Consider the following 16,694-nt stretch of genomic DNA (forward strand, 5'->3'; position numbering starts at 1 on the left):
AATACGAAAGATACACACAGACATAACCAGAGGTAAGGATTGAACCTGGGTCTCTGGTTCTGCAAGGCAGTGGCTTTACCAGCTGTGGCACTGTGCCACCTTGCAGCTACTTAGAACACAAAGTTATCAAGTCATTTAGGTTATCTGGTCCGTGTAAATTTTTATATTTCTCATTCCATTCTATCCTTATATCCCTAGAACATTACAACCTAGATAAAATTAATCTTCCATACCCAAAACAGAAACTCTTAAAGATCAACAATTTTTGAACAGAATTATTAACAGGATGGTGGGGGACACACAATATTCAGAATTCACCCGCTGACCTGACATGAAAGCATTCCATTGATCCCTCACCATCACTGAATCTAAATCCTGGAACTCCATGTTAACAGCAATGTGGAAGCATCGTCAAGGGTTGACCAGTAGAGTTCTAGGAGGTTTATCATTACCTCTCAAAGGAATTTAGTCTTAGTAAAAAAACAGATTACTAATACTTTGTGATATAGTAAAGGGTGCCTGTCACACTTTTTTATCAGATTACTCTGAAGACTACCATCCTGCAAATCCTGCTAGTCCTGACTTACAACCATGCAATTTTACTTAGCAAAATCAGAACCCACAGAATTTAGTTTTCCACTCTGTAGTCAATGAGAAGGCATTTCTGCTGCTGCTAGGCAAGTTTAATATTTTAAAAATTAACTTAGATTTTGGTTCTGTCATTTATTTGTCTGGTAATACGTATTCAGGACAAACTCAAGCAAAGCTCTGTGCATGCAAGATGGGTCGAGATCAAGGGTGTTCATTTTGAAATTCAGTCTCCCAGTGAAAAATATGAATACATGGAGCAGAAAGATCAGTAAAGGAACAGCTTGGCTTCTATTCTGAAAGATGACAGAAAATATTGCACATGTTTTCACAATAACTCTGACCACCTAAACCATAATTTCCTATGAACACTTAGAAATACATCCTGTTGGCTCACTACATCTCTCTATTTTGCTATCATTGCAGAGAGAAAGAACTTCATTGTTACTCTTCCCAGCCACTGACTCTTAGATTTTCTTTTCAGCTGTGATATCGGGGATAAAGTTAATCAGTTTACATTGGGCCTTTTCTCTACTGGATATTCCTGATCTTCCACTGACAGGTAAAATATATTCTTTTCACTGTTAGTAAAGGAATTCATCAATGTGACTATTGCAGGAGAATGTATACTCTGCAGGATGCATTCTTTTTAAAAACAAGAAACATTTTTTAATCAGTTAAACAAGTATTCCTGTTATGATCATAACACCAACTATTTGCAAGTGATAAAAATGACCCTTGTTGCTAAGTGATTTTAAAAGTACTGATAAACCACAGGAACACTAAAATGAGTGTGATCTGCAGTGAGATGCACTTTACTATAGATACTATATGTTTCAAGAATGTTGTTTGAGCCTTGAGGAAATTCACCAACATATTTTCACTTTACAGCGTCGCATTCTTAATCATCTTGTCACAACAGAAGGCCAATCTTTAAATTAAGTGGTTTGCATGGATGCGTTGTGCTAAGTGCATACAAGTATTGCAGCTGGAATTTTATTTCCAGTTAACAGTAGCACAAAATGCTTGAACTGTGTGCTAAAATAATATGGGCTTTAATGCATATTTTTCTGTAAGTTAGTCATTATCTGTGTCAGTGCATGAATGTAAATTCATTTTTGTGAATGTATCTGCATGCAAATTTGCCAAGGTCTTTCCATGGATTTAAGAATCTGAGGTTATCTATTATTAAAATTACTCCATGACTCAATGTAGTGTTATCATTGTAGATGTGTACCCAGGTTACTCAGATGGGATCCCTCACAAACTCACAACCTCTATCACCAAGAAGGACAAGGATAGCAGGTACATGAGACTACCACCACCCGCACAATTCCCTTCAAGCCTTGTATCCTCATTGGCCACAGGATTAGTACCAGAAGACAGGAGGGTGGTAAATGTCATTCCTTTGTTTAAGAAAGGTAATAGGGGTTACCCTAGGAATTATAGACCAATGAATTTCACATCCGTAGTGGGCAGACTATTGGAGAAGATTCTTAGAGATAGGATATACAAGCATTTGGAGAAGCATAATCTGATCAGGGAGAGTCAGTGTGGCTTTGTGAGGAGCCAGGCTGTGCCTCATGAAGCTAATTGAATTCTTTAAGGAAGTGACAAAACAAATCGATGAAAGTAGAGCAGTGGATGTCGAGTACATGAATTTTAGAAAGGGTTTTAACAAGATTACCCACCATTGCCTCATTCAGGAAGGCAGAGGCATGGGATCTAGGGAAACTTGGATGCATAAATTCCAAACACGCTTGCCCACGGAAGGCAGAGGTGGTAGTAAATGGACTGTATTCTGCGTGGAGGTCGGTGACCAATAATGTTCCACACATCTCTGTTCTGGACCCTTGCTCTTGATGATTTTTATAAAGTACTTAGATAAGGAAGAGGATGGGTGGTTTAATAAGTTTGCACATGACATGAAGGTTGGTGGTGGTGTTGATTGTGTAGAAGATTGTTGTAGGTTACAACAAGACATTGATGGGATACTGAGCTGGCCTGAGAAGTGGCAGATGGTGCTCAACATAGAAACAATTGTAGTGATATGCTTTGAAAGATTGAACATGAAGATAGAGTACATGGTTAATATATGATGCTTCGCAATATGGAGTAATAGAGGGATCTTAGGCTCCACATCCTTAGATTCCTCAAAGTTGCTGTTTAAGTTGATAGGCTAGCTCAGCAGGTGTATGGAGTGTTGGCCTTCATTAGTCAGAGGACTAGGTTCAAGAGCCATGAGGTAATGTTGCAGCTCCATAAATTTCTGGTCAGACCATACTTGGAATATTATATTCCGCTCTGGTCACTTCATTATATGAAGAATGTGGAAGCTTTATAGAGGGTACAGAGGACATTTATGAGGATGCTGCCTCAATTAGAGAGCATGTCTTATGAGCATAGGATGAGAAAGTTAGTGCTTTCCTCTCTGGAACAGAGGAGGATGAGAGGTGACTTTATAGAGGGATACAAGATGATGAAGGCACAGAATGAACAGCAAGGGACTTTTTTCAGGGTTGAATTGGATAATGCAAGGGGTCATAATTTTGTGATTGAAGGAAAGCATAGAGGGGATGTCAGAGGTATCCCTTTGAATTAACAAGATTGCACAGAGAATGGTAGATGTGTGGAATACTCTGCCAGGCTTGGTGGAAGAGGTAGATACATTAGGGACATTCAGGAGACTTATAGATAGGCACATGGATGAAAGTAAAATGGAGGGATATCAGGGAAGGAAGGAGTACCCTGATCTTAGACTAGATTAAAATATCAGCACAACATCTTGGGCTGAAGGGCCTGTACTGTGCTATGCTGTTTTATGTTTCATGTTCTTTGTTTTTCATTGATTCCCCCTTTATTTATAGAACATAGAACCATTTGACAGGCCAATCAACAATTCACACTGTGTCCTCTTCTTGCATATCACCCACACCTCTCCTTCCCTTTCATATTCATGTGTCTATCTAAAAGCCTCGTATACTCTAACAAACTGCCTGCTTCCACTACTACTCACAGTAACCCTTTTCAGGTACCGTACACTCTCTGCGTCCCTCATGTTAGCCTTATACTCTCCGCATAAACTTAGAAGCTTGTCCTTTGTTGTTTAAAATTACTACACTAGGGAAAATATTCTGACAGTCCATCCTATCTATTCCTCCCATAATTTTAAAAACCTCTATATGGTCTTCCCTTGGCTTCTGATGCTCTAAGGAGAACAACCCAAACCTTTCCTTATAGCTCATAACTTCTAATCCAGGCAGCATCCTGATAAGCTTCTTTAGCACCTTTTTCCATATCCTTCCTATAAAGAGATGACTAGAACTGCACATAATACTGTGGCCTGACTTATGTTTTATACAGCCACAGCACATGTTGTGAAATGCGTTACTTTGTGGCAGCGATACATAACTATAAATTACAATTAGAAATACATATTTATCATTAAACGAGTAGTGCAAAAAGTGAGAGAAAAAAGTAGTGAGGTAGTGTTCATGGGTTGGTTCATTGTCCATTTGGACAGCTGATGGTAGAGGTTCCTAAAATGTTGAGTGTACCACCTCCCTGATGAAGAGGTTCATGTCCTGGGTGAAGGGGTCCTTAATGACAGATGATGCTTTTTGAAGATGTCCTTGATGCTGGGGAGGCTAGTACCCATGATGGAGCTGGTTGAGCTTGCAACCTTCTGCAGCTTTTTCCGATCCTGTGTAGTGGCTTCTCCATACCAGATGGTGATGCAACCAGTGAGAATACTCTCCACGGTACATCGGTAGGAGTTTGTGAGCATCTTTAGTGAGATTCCAATTCTCTTCAAACTCCTAATGAAGTGTAGCCGCTCCCATGCAATTACCTCAATATGTTGGGCCCAGGATAGATCCTCAGAGATGTTGACACCCAGGAATGCGAAGTTGCTCACTCTGTCCACTTCTGATCCCTCAATGAGGATTGTTCCCTCGACTTCCCCTTCCTGAACTCCACAATCAATTCCTTGGTCCTACTGGTGTTGAGTGCGAAGTTGTTGTTGTGACACCATTCAATCGGTTAATCTACCTCAATCCTGCATGCCTCCTCGTCACCACCTGAAATTTTGTCAACAATAGATGTGACATTGACAAATTTATAAATGGCATTTGAGCTGTGCCTAGCCACACAATCATGGGTGTATAGAGAGTAGAGCAGTGCGCTAAGCATGCACCCTTGAGATGTGCTGGTATTGTTTGTCAGGGAGGAGAAGCTGTCATTTCTGATCTGCACTGACTGTGGTCTTCTGCTGAGGAAGTCAAGGATCCAGTTGCAGAGGAAGGTACTGAGGCCCAGGTTTGGCTTTAGCCCGGCAGTGGAGGAGGCCATGGGCATGATGGATAGAACACAGATATCCATGTCCCAAAATGCAAAGCTCACACTTATCCGGAGTAAACTTCATCTATCACTTCTCTATCCATATCCATAGTGAATCTATAGCTCACTATCTTTTCATTGCCTTTTACACTATCCACAGCTCCACTAGTTTTGTTAATCTACCCATGTATATTTTCATCCAAATCTTTGATATACATTATATCACAAACAACAGGAGCTCCAGTGTCATCTATTTTTTTCTCTTTTTTCCCCTCCCTGTTCTTTTCCCTGACAATGGGGGACATTTCCAGGCTGACCTGCTGGGCATGCCTTCCTGCCCTATATTTCACCAGGCTTACACTCTTTTATGTTCCCACTTTTTAAGTGCACTGATTCACTTATTGACCAGGTAATCTTTCTCACAACTACAGTGTATCCCAACCACCGGTCACACCTTCCCCTCCCCCAACCCTGCCTGCTTTCCACTGGGACCATTCATTCTGTGACTTGTTCACTCATTCGTCCCTCACCACCTCTCCACTGACACTTTTCCCTGCAACCGAAGGAGATGCAGCACCTCCTCCCTCACCATCATCCAGAGACCTATACAAGCCTTCCAAGCAATGCAAAGATTCACATGCACCTCCTCCACCCTTCTCTATTACATCTGGTGCTCTCAAAGTGGCTTCCTCTATATTGGTGAGACCAGGCATAGACTAAGTGCCCACTTCGCCAAGCATCATGGCCATCGAGTTCCAAGCGGGCAGTCTCCTTTAACTCCAATTCCCACACCAACCTGTCTGTCATTGACCTCCTGCTCTGCCAGGGTGAGATCAAACACAAACTAAGAGGTAAAGCACCTGAGATTCTGCCTGGCTAGTCTACAACCTGATGACAGGAGCACTGAATTCTTCAATTTCAGGTAATCAGGTCTGTTCCTTTCTCTGTCATTCTGATTGAGCCTGTTTTTTTTCCTCTCTCTCTCTCTCTCTCACACACACACACACACACACACACACACACACTTCTTTTTAACCTCCCATTAACCCTTCCCATTAATCACTCACTCCTCCAAGTGTTTGTAACTCCTTATTTAAATAAGTGTCTTCCACTGGCAGTTTAGTGTATTTGTTATCATAACCTTCTTGCTTCTTGCTGAAACTTCAATGCCTATACATGTCTCCCTCACACGTTGATCCTCCCGCATTTTAAATTCTGTCTGCAATAACTTCCACCCAGACCTGAGAACACTACCACTGGGAATTTGCCCATGCAAGAACATTGGAGACCCACAGCAATTTGTTGTTGTGTGTTTGGCAAAATCCCATGGTTTTCAGTGTAAACATGTTTTCGTTTGGACAATTCACTCACTGACTTTCTCTTGCATCTCCCACATGTAAGATTATCTGAAGTCAACCAGACATGTTGCTCAATACCTTTTTCTCTCATTATTCAAGTATAAATGTTAAACACAAACAGGAGGAAGTCTGCAGATGCTGGAAATCCAAAGCAACACACACAAAATGCTGGAGCAACACTGCAGGTTAGGCAGCATCTGTGGAGAAGAGTAAACAGTTAATGTTTTGGACCAAGACCCTTCTTCAGGACTGAGAAGGAAGGGGAAGGTGCCAGAATGAAAAGGTGCAGGGAGGCGAAAGAGGCTAGCTGGAAGGTGATAGGTGAAGCTATGTGGATGAGAAAGTTCAGGGGCTGGAGAAGAAGGAATCTCATAGGAGAGGAGAGTGGACCAAAGGAGACACAGGGTCAAGTAATAGACGGGTGAGAGGAAGTGAAAGATCAGAGTGAAGGATGGATGAAGGGGGTGATTTTGTTCACCAGAAAAAATTAATATTCATACCATCAGGTTGGAGGGTACCCAGACAGAATATAAGATATTGTTCCTCCATCCTAAGGGTGGCCTCAGCTTAACTCAAAAGGAGGCCATGGATTGACACGTCTGCACAGGAATGGGAATCGGAATTAAAATGTTCGATCATCAGGAAGTCCTGCTTGTGGCAGATGGAATGGAGGGGCATGATGGAACAGACCCCCAATTTATGACGGTTCTCACCAATGTACAGGAGGCTACATTGGAAGCACCAGACACAATAGAGGACCCTAGCAGATACACAGGTGAAATATTGCTCACTTGGAAGGACTATTTGCTGCCCTGAATGGAGATGAGGGAGGAGGTGAATGGGCAAGTGTAGCACTCAGCCACTTGCAGGGATAAGTGCTGGGAGGGAGATTAGTGGAGAGGGATGAATGGACAAAGGAATCACAGAGGAAGTGATACTTTTGGAAAGCAGGGGGAGGGTAAAGATATGTAAAGATATGTTTAGTGCTAGGTTCCCTTTAAAAGAAATCTGATAGGAGAGTAAAGTGGATCATAGGAGAAAGGGAAGGAGGAGGGGACCCAGCTGGAGGTGATAGGCAGGTGAGAAAAGGTAAAGGGCCACAGTGGGGAAATAGAAGAATGGGGGGAGGAGGAGGGAAATTTTTTTTACCGGAAGAAATCAATGTTCATGCCATCAGGTTGGAAGTACTCAGACAGAATATAAGGTGTTGCTCCTTATGGTGGAAGTTGTGGAGGATAATGTGTTAGATGTGTGTAAGTATAAATGTTCTTTTCACCAGTTTCTACACACACTGTTGTTTCAGTGTAAAATCTTCATCAGCATGTTCTACATTCTTGTTGGGGGGGGGGGGGTGGGGGGTTGCTAAAGGGGAAATTTATTGCACTGGAGGATAAGTGATTCTAGTGAGATGACACCTGAAGGGTAAAAGAGCGACGGCTTATAACCTGTCCTGGTAATTTCCAACCTGATGGCATGAACATCGATTTCTCCTTATGGTAAAAAAAAAACACTCCTCCTGCCCTCTTCTCCCATTCCCTACTCTGGTATCTTACCTCTTCTCACCTACCTGTCACCTCCCCCTGCGTCCCCTCCTCCTTCCTTTCTCTTGTGGTCCACTCTTCCTTCTTATCAGATTCCTCCCTCTCTAGCCCTTTACATCTACCCACCTGGCTTCACCCATTAACTTCTAGCCATCTATTTTCCCTTCCCCCAACCTTTTTATTCAGACATCTTCTCCTTTCCTTCCCAGCCCTGGTGAAGAGTCTCAGCCCAAAACATCAGCTGTTTATTTATTTCCATTGATGCTGCCTGACCTGCTGAGTTCCTCCAACATTTTGTGTGTGTTTCTATGAGATCCATTTTCCCTATTGTCATCTTTTTGCTGGTTTCACCATTCTGGACTAGAGACATGCAGATACACAGCAGGAATACAGGCCCTCTGGTCACTGACTTCATGCAGATGACTGATGGATCTGAGAGGAGCTCATGGGAATGAGGGGAGAATAAACATTTACACTGATCCGTCATTAATCCTATGTTTATTCTCCCCACATTCCCATGAACTCCTCTCAGATTCCATCAGTCATCTGCACAACAGGAGCAATTTACAGTGGCCAATTAACCCATAAACACGTACATCTTTGGGATGTGGAAGGAAACTAGAGCATCCAGAGGAAACTCACATAGTCACAGTGGAAGTATGCATTTTCCACTCATACAATACCTATGGTCGGGATTGAACCCAACCCTCTGGCACTGGTGTCTCTGCTAACGGGACCACTGAATTTCCTTGTGTTATTGATTACTCCGTATGCAACTGGACAGCAGATTATAATGGAGAACAGCCTATTTCAGACAGGAAAAGTGAACCCTGTCAATGAAGAGCTGAGTCCTGCACTGTCATGGACTCAACATTCAGTAGGCAGTTGGTGTCATCATTACATTGCATCACAAAGGTACTTAAAACTAGGCAATGCCTTCCGAGCAGCACACAGAAAATCGTGGAGGGAACTCAGCAGGTCAGACTGCATCAATAGAAATCAATAAACAATCAACGTTTCAGGACGAGGGCTTTCATTAAATGAAGGGGGAAATGGTGCCTGCGGAAAGCGGAGAGTGGGGGAGGAGGTAAAGAATGACATCTGAGTTAATTAGGGGACACAGGCTCATATACTATCTGGGTGTAAAACAGCTCTAACTCAAGGACGGTATAGGTGGTGCCATGATAAGGTGCTTCTGGCTCTTGCTGACACACTAGAACGAGAGAGATGCAAGAAGAGGACGGCTGGCACAGATTTGAGGAAGGCCATCACCTTCATCAAAGACAGAGCCAGGCCTTTCGTAACCAGACAACCAAAACCCAATCTGCTGCTCGCGGCCAGGTCCTGGGAGATGAGGGTCGATGTGGGAAGGAGGCTGCAGTTCCTGGATGTGGTGCACACGAACCTACTCCCGGACATTGCACTGAAGTAATTCTGTTTGAGCTGACTGTGTCACGGGATGAGGGATGAGAAGAGGCCCACAAGGCCCTGAAGTACCAGCCCTTAGTGCAGGAGTTTAAAGACAAGGGATGGCAGACATGGTTGTTCCCTGTGGAGATTGGCTGCAGAGGTTTCCCAGCCAAATGAGCATGGCGGTTGTTGTCAGCTCTGGGCCTGGATGAAAGGAGCGAAAAAACAAGCAGCTTGTAGGATGGGGGAAGAGGCAGAACGAGCCTCTTGTTGGATTTGGAGTAGGCGAGAGGAGGGAAGCTGGAAACCAGGAGCAGATGGTCAGTGATTTGGCCACCACTGCCGGCCCACCAACTGGAGAGTGTCATGGTTAAGGGTCAAAACACTCTGTGAAGGTTGTCTTGGGAACCACCTGCTGACATCTGCTCCTGGCTGAAGGCTACAGTTACTTAAAAAGGAATCTAGAAAATGCACCCTAACAGGTGTGTGTTACAAGTTACAAGATTGTACGGGCAAAATAGCATTTGGAAATAGTTCACAGAATTGAGACCACACTGCTCATTCATAGTGAAATTCAAGACCTACTGAGTAAAATGCAAATTAATTTCCTGTCTTCTGTTCCCTTCGAGCAATTACCCCTCATGAACACTAAAGAGCTTCCCTGCAAACACAAACAAGAGAAAATCTGCAGATGCTGGAAATCTAAGCAACACACACAGAATGCTGGAAGAAATCAGCAGGCCAGGCTGCATCTATGGAAAAGAGTACAGTCAATGCACTCTTTTCCATAGATGCTGTCTGGCCTGCTGAGTTCTCTAGTATTTTGTGTGTGCTTCCTACAAACATTCTTTCCTTCCTAGAGGTTATGAATCATGTATAGATTATCCAGTTATACATAGTATAACATTCAAAGTAAAAGGGATTTGGATTCAGATTCATCAGTCACATGAACATTGAAACATACAGTGAAATGCATTGTTTGTGTTAACAAGCAACACACCCAGGGATGTGCTGGGGAGAATCGGCAAGAGTTACCACACATTCCAGCACCAACGTGCCTGCAATGATCAGCAGAACCACACAGAACACAACAAAACAAAACAGACACAACAAGCAACAAAAAGACAACAGCGAAACAAGCTGATGCATTATTACTCCAAAAGACTGGAAGTAGAGTAAATACTGAAAGGCTTTTATTAGCAGTAAAGTGTGACCTCGACTATGCTGAGTATCTGCCCTGGACTGAGGGGAGGAGCAGTGGCATAATCGCCTTTACTCAGGGGTCTGTGGGAGGAGACACAGGAGCAGGCAGCAGAGGGGCGTGTCCAGACAGGTAACCCAGTTACTATATATATGGTTTACCACACAAGCCCCTTTCCTCCCTCCCTCTCACCCACCCACACACAGACAGTCCTCCAACTCCAGCACAAGCCTCCAGCATCCAGGCCTCGGCCTGACCGGCTTTAACTCCTGGACTTCTGATTGATCACCTGCTCACCCTCTGTACTAATGGTGTAAGAAAAACTTTGAATTAATTTTTAGTCAGGAGACTTGGAAATTCTTATTTAATTCTTGATAATATTTTCCCTGACTCTCCTCCATCTGATTTCTCTTGCAGTGATCTACATTACGGCAATCCTCCATTTGAGCTTTACCCTGAGTTTCTCTGTTGCTTATTTGTAACTGAGATACCCTGTTAGTGCTGCTATGGTGGTGGGATGTGTGTCCCTACCCAAACTGTGCTCAGGGACAACCTGTAGCCAGCCAAGTGGGAGGCACAGCTTATCTCTCCAGTGACTTGGGTCCAATCTTGACCTCAGGTGCTGTCGGTGTGAAGTTTGCATCTGGCTGACTGCTAGAGTTTTCTTTGGGCACAGGTTGTTAGATTTCTTGGCCCCAAAGGTGTAGACACTGGGGAGAGTTGAGAGTAGCACAGGAAGAATAAAAAGGGATCAGAATAGGTTTAGTGCAGATGGGTGCTTGTTGGCCTGCACAGACCCTTCGGCCCAAAGGGTCTGCTTCTTTTAACTGTGAATCTGTGAAATTAGATTCACCATCCACTTTACCTCCTTATCAGAAGCAGTCTAGGTTTTGAAAAATCTTTGCATAATATATATCCCTGAAAACCCTCTTTCATGTGAATGTATTTGCCATGCAGATATATACTTATGTGCTCAAGACTTTTGCACAGTACCATATTTGTAACATTCCATTAAATGGCTGAAGGCAGATGTTATCATAAGGTTTAAGTAGTATCTAGACCAGTACACCCATTACCAAGGCATACATCCTAATGTGGGTAAAGCAAGGTTAAGTTAAGTGTTATGGACACAATACACATATGCATGGTTGCAATGAAAAGCTTACTTACAATAGCATCACAGGCACATTGCATCACAAACAGAATTCACAAGAAAAATGTAAATAAACAATCTTTACAACTATGAAACAATAAGAACAAGAAAAAATAAAATCCATTTTAATGCAGAGTTTTCAAAGTGGTCATAGTGCTGCTAAACTCGTGATCAGTGTTGTCCTGGTCCATTCAAGAATTGTATGGTAAAAGGGAAATAGCTGTTGTTGAACCTGGTGGTGTGGGACTTCAGGCTTCTGTACCTACTGCCCAATGGTATGTTGGATTGATGTAGTTAGATATTATGGACAGTGTGTTCATAGTGGGCTGAAGAGCCTGTTTTTGTGCTATACAACTTTACTCATAAATAAATGACTTCTTACCTTAGTAATATGCATGGTTCTCCCATCTGGACCCATGCATTCTCATGTTAACATATGGGGGTAGAAGTTTAACAACAGATGGACAAAGATACTTGAAAACAGCACAGTGCACGGGTTTTCAGCAGTTTTGGGATGAAGCCACAGCTTGCACTTGGAGGGACACGACAAGGTTGTCTGGAAGTGGAGGAAGGCCTTAGGACATGCTCAGGGAAGTGGGTGTGGAAGTGGTATGAAGAGAGGACAGATTAATAGAGGATGTTACCTGGAAGAGACTGCATACCTTCCATGACCAATATTATTATTGAAAATCAAGATCAAGCAAGCTTTGTCATCCCTGAGCTTGTCTTTAGACACAAGTTATGCTGTGATAGGTGCACCAGCCTAGACAAACTCCTCACTATCCACTAAATCTGGACTGTTCAGGAGTATGACAGACCTCTCAACCATCTCAACGGTGCGAACATGGCCCAAGTGTGGAGTGAGAGACACCGAACCAGGTCGATAGTTCAGGCTTTAATGTGGACAGGAAAAAGAAAACAATAAATGCTAGGCCAAACAGAGCCATTGACTAGAACACTCAAACGGGAAATGAAGTCTACACTGCGGCTGAAAAGAACAGCTAAGAATTAAACGAATACTGCTAGTCTTTAGATTCAGTTGACTCAACAGTCCAATTTCTTGGGGCAAGGCAGAATGCTGGAAGTGAAGTGTTTCTGTGTCCATGTTCAAGTCTCGACAAAAACTACGATGGAATGAATGGAGTTAAGTACTATCATGATTAAATTAGCTGACACTTGCATATTCACGAGTGTGATTGCCAAATCCGTAGTTGTGACAGGTTAAAAAATGATGCTGTGCTTGAAACCCATAAATTGAATGATAGAGCTTCACAGTGGTGAAGACCAGTGTATATTTCATGTTGTTTGATGATATCAGCACATTACAGGCCCTTCAGCCCATAATGTGCCAACCATGTTAGAACAATCCTTCCATTCTTAATGAATAACAATATGAGAATGATCAATGACACTGAGAATTCATTAAAATTATAGTCTAGAAATTCTATTAATGTGCTTATGTATCATGTGACAGAATTTTAGCAACTACCTGAATGAATTTACCATGCAACATAATTAAACTAAATGACCTGCATTCTCCAAGCATATTTTCTGCATACACACAAACGAATTCTGCTACCCCTCAGCTTTTTTTCCTCCAATCCTGCTGAAGGTCTCAGCCTGAAACTTCGACTGTAATTTTTCCATAGATGCTGCCTGGCCTGCTGAGTTCCTCCAGCATTTTGAGTGTGTTGCTTGGATTTCCATCATCCGCAAATTTTCTCTTGTTTGTGAACCAAATGTTAATCAGCTTCTGAAAACAGCATTTATCTCTCAATTGAAATAATGGGGTTAAGACCAGCTAAACACAATTAAAATGATAAGAAACTTACAAAGACAATGAAGTTTTCCAAAACTAATTCACTTAACAGATATAAGTTAACTGAAAGTAATGATTGTCGTCCATGGACATAGATTTGAGTTCGTGATTCTGGCCCACTTGGCAGATTTCCCAGTATTACTGACTCATCATCAGTATTTAGATAACTTCTTTTGACCATCTGGAGATTCTACATTTTCACACACTTAGCAGTTTCCAAATTGTTTGGGTGTTAAATTGTTCTTGCTAACAGTTACACAAGCAAATACTTCCACCTTCTCAGAAAAAAATGGGCAAATATGACTAAGAAGAGGAATGGGGAAGGGATAAAGTGCTGGCAGAGAAAGTGTGTCAGGGAAAACTAGCAAAGAATCACTTACAAAGATCCTGCTGGTTTTTTAAGCTTGTTAAGAATTAACAAGGAAATCCGGCATTACTGAGGTGTACCTGGCCAAAGGTATCATTGGCTTTTTCATCCATCTTCTGCTCGAAGCTCCAAAGGCAGTCTCACTGTTCCAATATGGAGCAGCATTAACTCTAACTTCTGGTGCACAGCATCCTATCTGGTATCTATGAGAGATCTCTGTCATTAGTTGGATGTGTGCACAGCAGCTTATCGTCACCCTCATGTCTAATCAGCTTCCTTCATCCGCTTGAGCACTGCGACCAACTAGCACAGGGCTTATTCACTTCAAGTTCAGGGCATCAGCAAATACATCCACTTTGCATTCGAGGGTGACCACAGAACAAAACATTTCATTCTTGTGATGTAGGAGGAATTTATTTCAAATTGTGAGCAGATATTTAAAGACTGAAGATACCTAGCTCTGTAGAAGGGATTTCTGTACAATGCTGTCACTTTTGGTATACCACCTAGTGAAGATGTCAATGGAAAGTGATAACTGCCTTTAACACAAGCAACTGTTAGTTAATTGATAGAGATGATGGCCATGCAGATGCTCAATACAACCTCACTCTCTTTCCAGTTTTACCATTGGGCTAGGACTGCAACCTAACACTGCAGTCGAAGCCTGAACTGATCTAAAATAGAAAGAACAAAATCATGTCAATGACATCAGTTTCAAGGAAGTCATCACTGAGAACTATTGGGGAAGATTTAGCCACAAGTCCTATGATGTTTTTAGCAAACCCTGACCACTTTGATCACTCTGCACTAAAATAGACATTTTTTGTCCTAATTGGATTCTTTCTTGTAAGAATTGGGCATTGCTTATGTTTAATTTATGTTTTTCTGTAAACAACGTTTATTTGATATTATGTGCCTGCACACAAGTTTTTGTAGGCTAGTACCCAAGATGGAGCCGACTAAATTTACAACCATATTCTATTTTTTAAGGAATAAGACTATAAAAAATAGCAACGGGCCCTTCAGATTTACAGCACGAATTATCAAATCATGAGCTATTTTTCTGAACTATCCATATAGGCTATGATTTCCTTCGTGCCTGGGAAGCTACTGAACACTGCCTTGAATGAATTCAATGACTAAGCTTCCACTAACATCTTGATCACTCAGTTCCATTAAGTTGGGATACATTTGTAGCATAATGTTCTTTTGGGGACTCTGGTAACTTTCTCAACTGCTGCTGGGAAGTTATCATCAATGATGTATACTATGAAAATTATATTCTTTAAGTTAAACTTTGATTCTTGTAAGGAAGAACATGGAACAAAGGAACAGATCCTTCTTTCTCAGATAGTCAATCCTTGATGCCGAGCCAGCACTCACCAAAATTCTTAGTTATCTGGAGGAATTGCTGCTGTAGGACAGTGCTCCTAAATAGTGGTCAGTGGAGAATGCACTTGCAACCTTGCCCTGCTTGCATAGCCACCTCCTAAAGCTTGAATTTTTGAAATGAAATTTACACCTTAAGATATTCATTTCTAATGAAATCCTGAGAGAAAAATGGAAAAGATAGCCTATTATTGCAACCAATTGCATGGGACAAACTTCTAATGTTAAATACATATGTTTTACATCATGGTTCTGCAATTCCTTTGAAAATCCCTTGTGACCAGAGAGTATGACTGAAAAATTTATTTCTTATCTGGTAAGATTCATTTCTTGACTAGTGTATCTGGCAGGTGACATTTCCGGAGCCCAAATATCAAGCAAAACAATGAAAATTATAAATTTAGTCTGCAGACTTGAAAATGAAACAATTATAATACTTTTGTGTAAATTGAAAATGAAACAATCAACATGAAAATCTACAAGTATGCAAATTTTCTAGCAGAAAAGAATGATTTGAAGTGTATTGAACAACAGAAATATCACAGAAAATTCCTGTTGAATCTTTACTCATGGGACTGAGAATATCAGGAAAACAACTGGACCAGGCAGGGATGGGATTATTAAGTTTTACGCAGTACATGTTTACAAGTTTAAAATTGGATTAAAGCGTTTAAAATGAGGAATATTGCAAAAACATAAATAGAAGTGATTTAGTGACCAAAGGGTTACTGATGTATGTCAATGTATTGAAATAATTGTGTAATAGTTTTCTCCATTTCTTATTTACATCCATTATAAATAATTCCTTTATTTCCTTGACATTACAGTTCCTGATGTTTACAGTTTGCATTTACTGTTCTATAAATTTTCTGAGAATGCCCACAGAAAAAGAATCTCAGGATTGTATGTGGTGACATGTATGTTCTCTGATAGTAAATTTACTTTGAACAAAATGCTAGAAATATTTTTCTGATCATTAAGCATTTGTGAAGAAACAAACAGAAGAGAAAGCAATTTAAATTTCTTAGTGGTGCAGATGCATTGCTAACAAAGTAGATTTAAATACTTCTGTATTGTCTGCATCAGTCCTATTTCTTCTCATTGTCTGCTGGTTCCTACCAGCCTACTTTTATCACTGGACATGGTTAAAATTTTAAATTACTTATTTAAATATAAAGATAAGCATTATTTGTCATATGTACATAAAAATGTACAGTAAAATGCACCATTTGTGTCAAATCAATGGAAAATGTGCTAGCGGCCCAGAAGTGTTGCCAAGCCTCCAGCACCAACATAACGTATCCACATCTTACTAATCCTAACCACACATCTCTGCAATGTGGAGGGAAACTGTAGAACTTGTGGAAGCCCACATAACCCATGGAAAGAACATGTAAACTCCCTACAGGCAGTGGTGGGAATTGAACCACAATCAATTTTACTGTTGGTGCTGTAAAGTATTGCATTAACAGCTATGCTACCAAAGTGAAATATCTTCAAACTTTTCATCATAGCAAAGAAATGCTGGAG

General features: G+C 41.4%; 1 long non-coding RNA gene across 1 annotated transcript in view; it reads left to right on the forward strand.

The window, feature by feature from the left end:
- The first annotated feature begins 797 nt into the window (after positions 1 to 797).
- The window catches only part of LOC140206384 (uncharacterized), a 31,735-nt gene continuing 15,838 nt past the window's right edge, over positions 798 to 16,694 (forward strand). The window contains exons 1-2 of the long non-coding RNA XR_011888134.1: positions 798 to 1,150; positions 1,818 to 1,893. This is a non-coding gene — a long non-coding RNA (uncharacterized lncRNA). The remainder of the gene's footprint in view (positions 1,151 to 1,817; positions 1,894 to 16,694) is intronic.

This window comes from Mobula birostris, chromosome 12 (genome assembly GCF_030028105.1).
Source record: "Mobula birostris isolate sMobBir1 chromosome 12, sMobBir1.hap1, whole genome shotgun sequence".
In the NCBI taxonomy this organism is placed as follows: Eukaryota; Metazoa; Chordata; class Chondrichthyes; order Myliobatiformes; family Myliobatidae; genus Mobula; species Mobula birostris.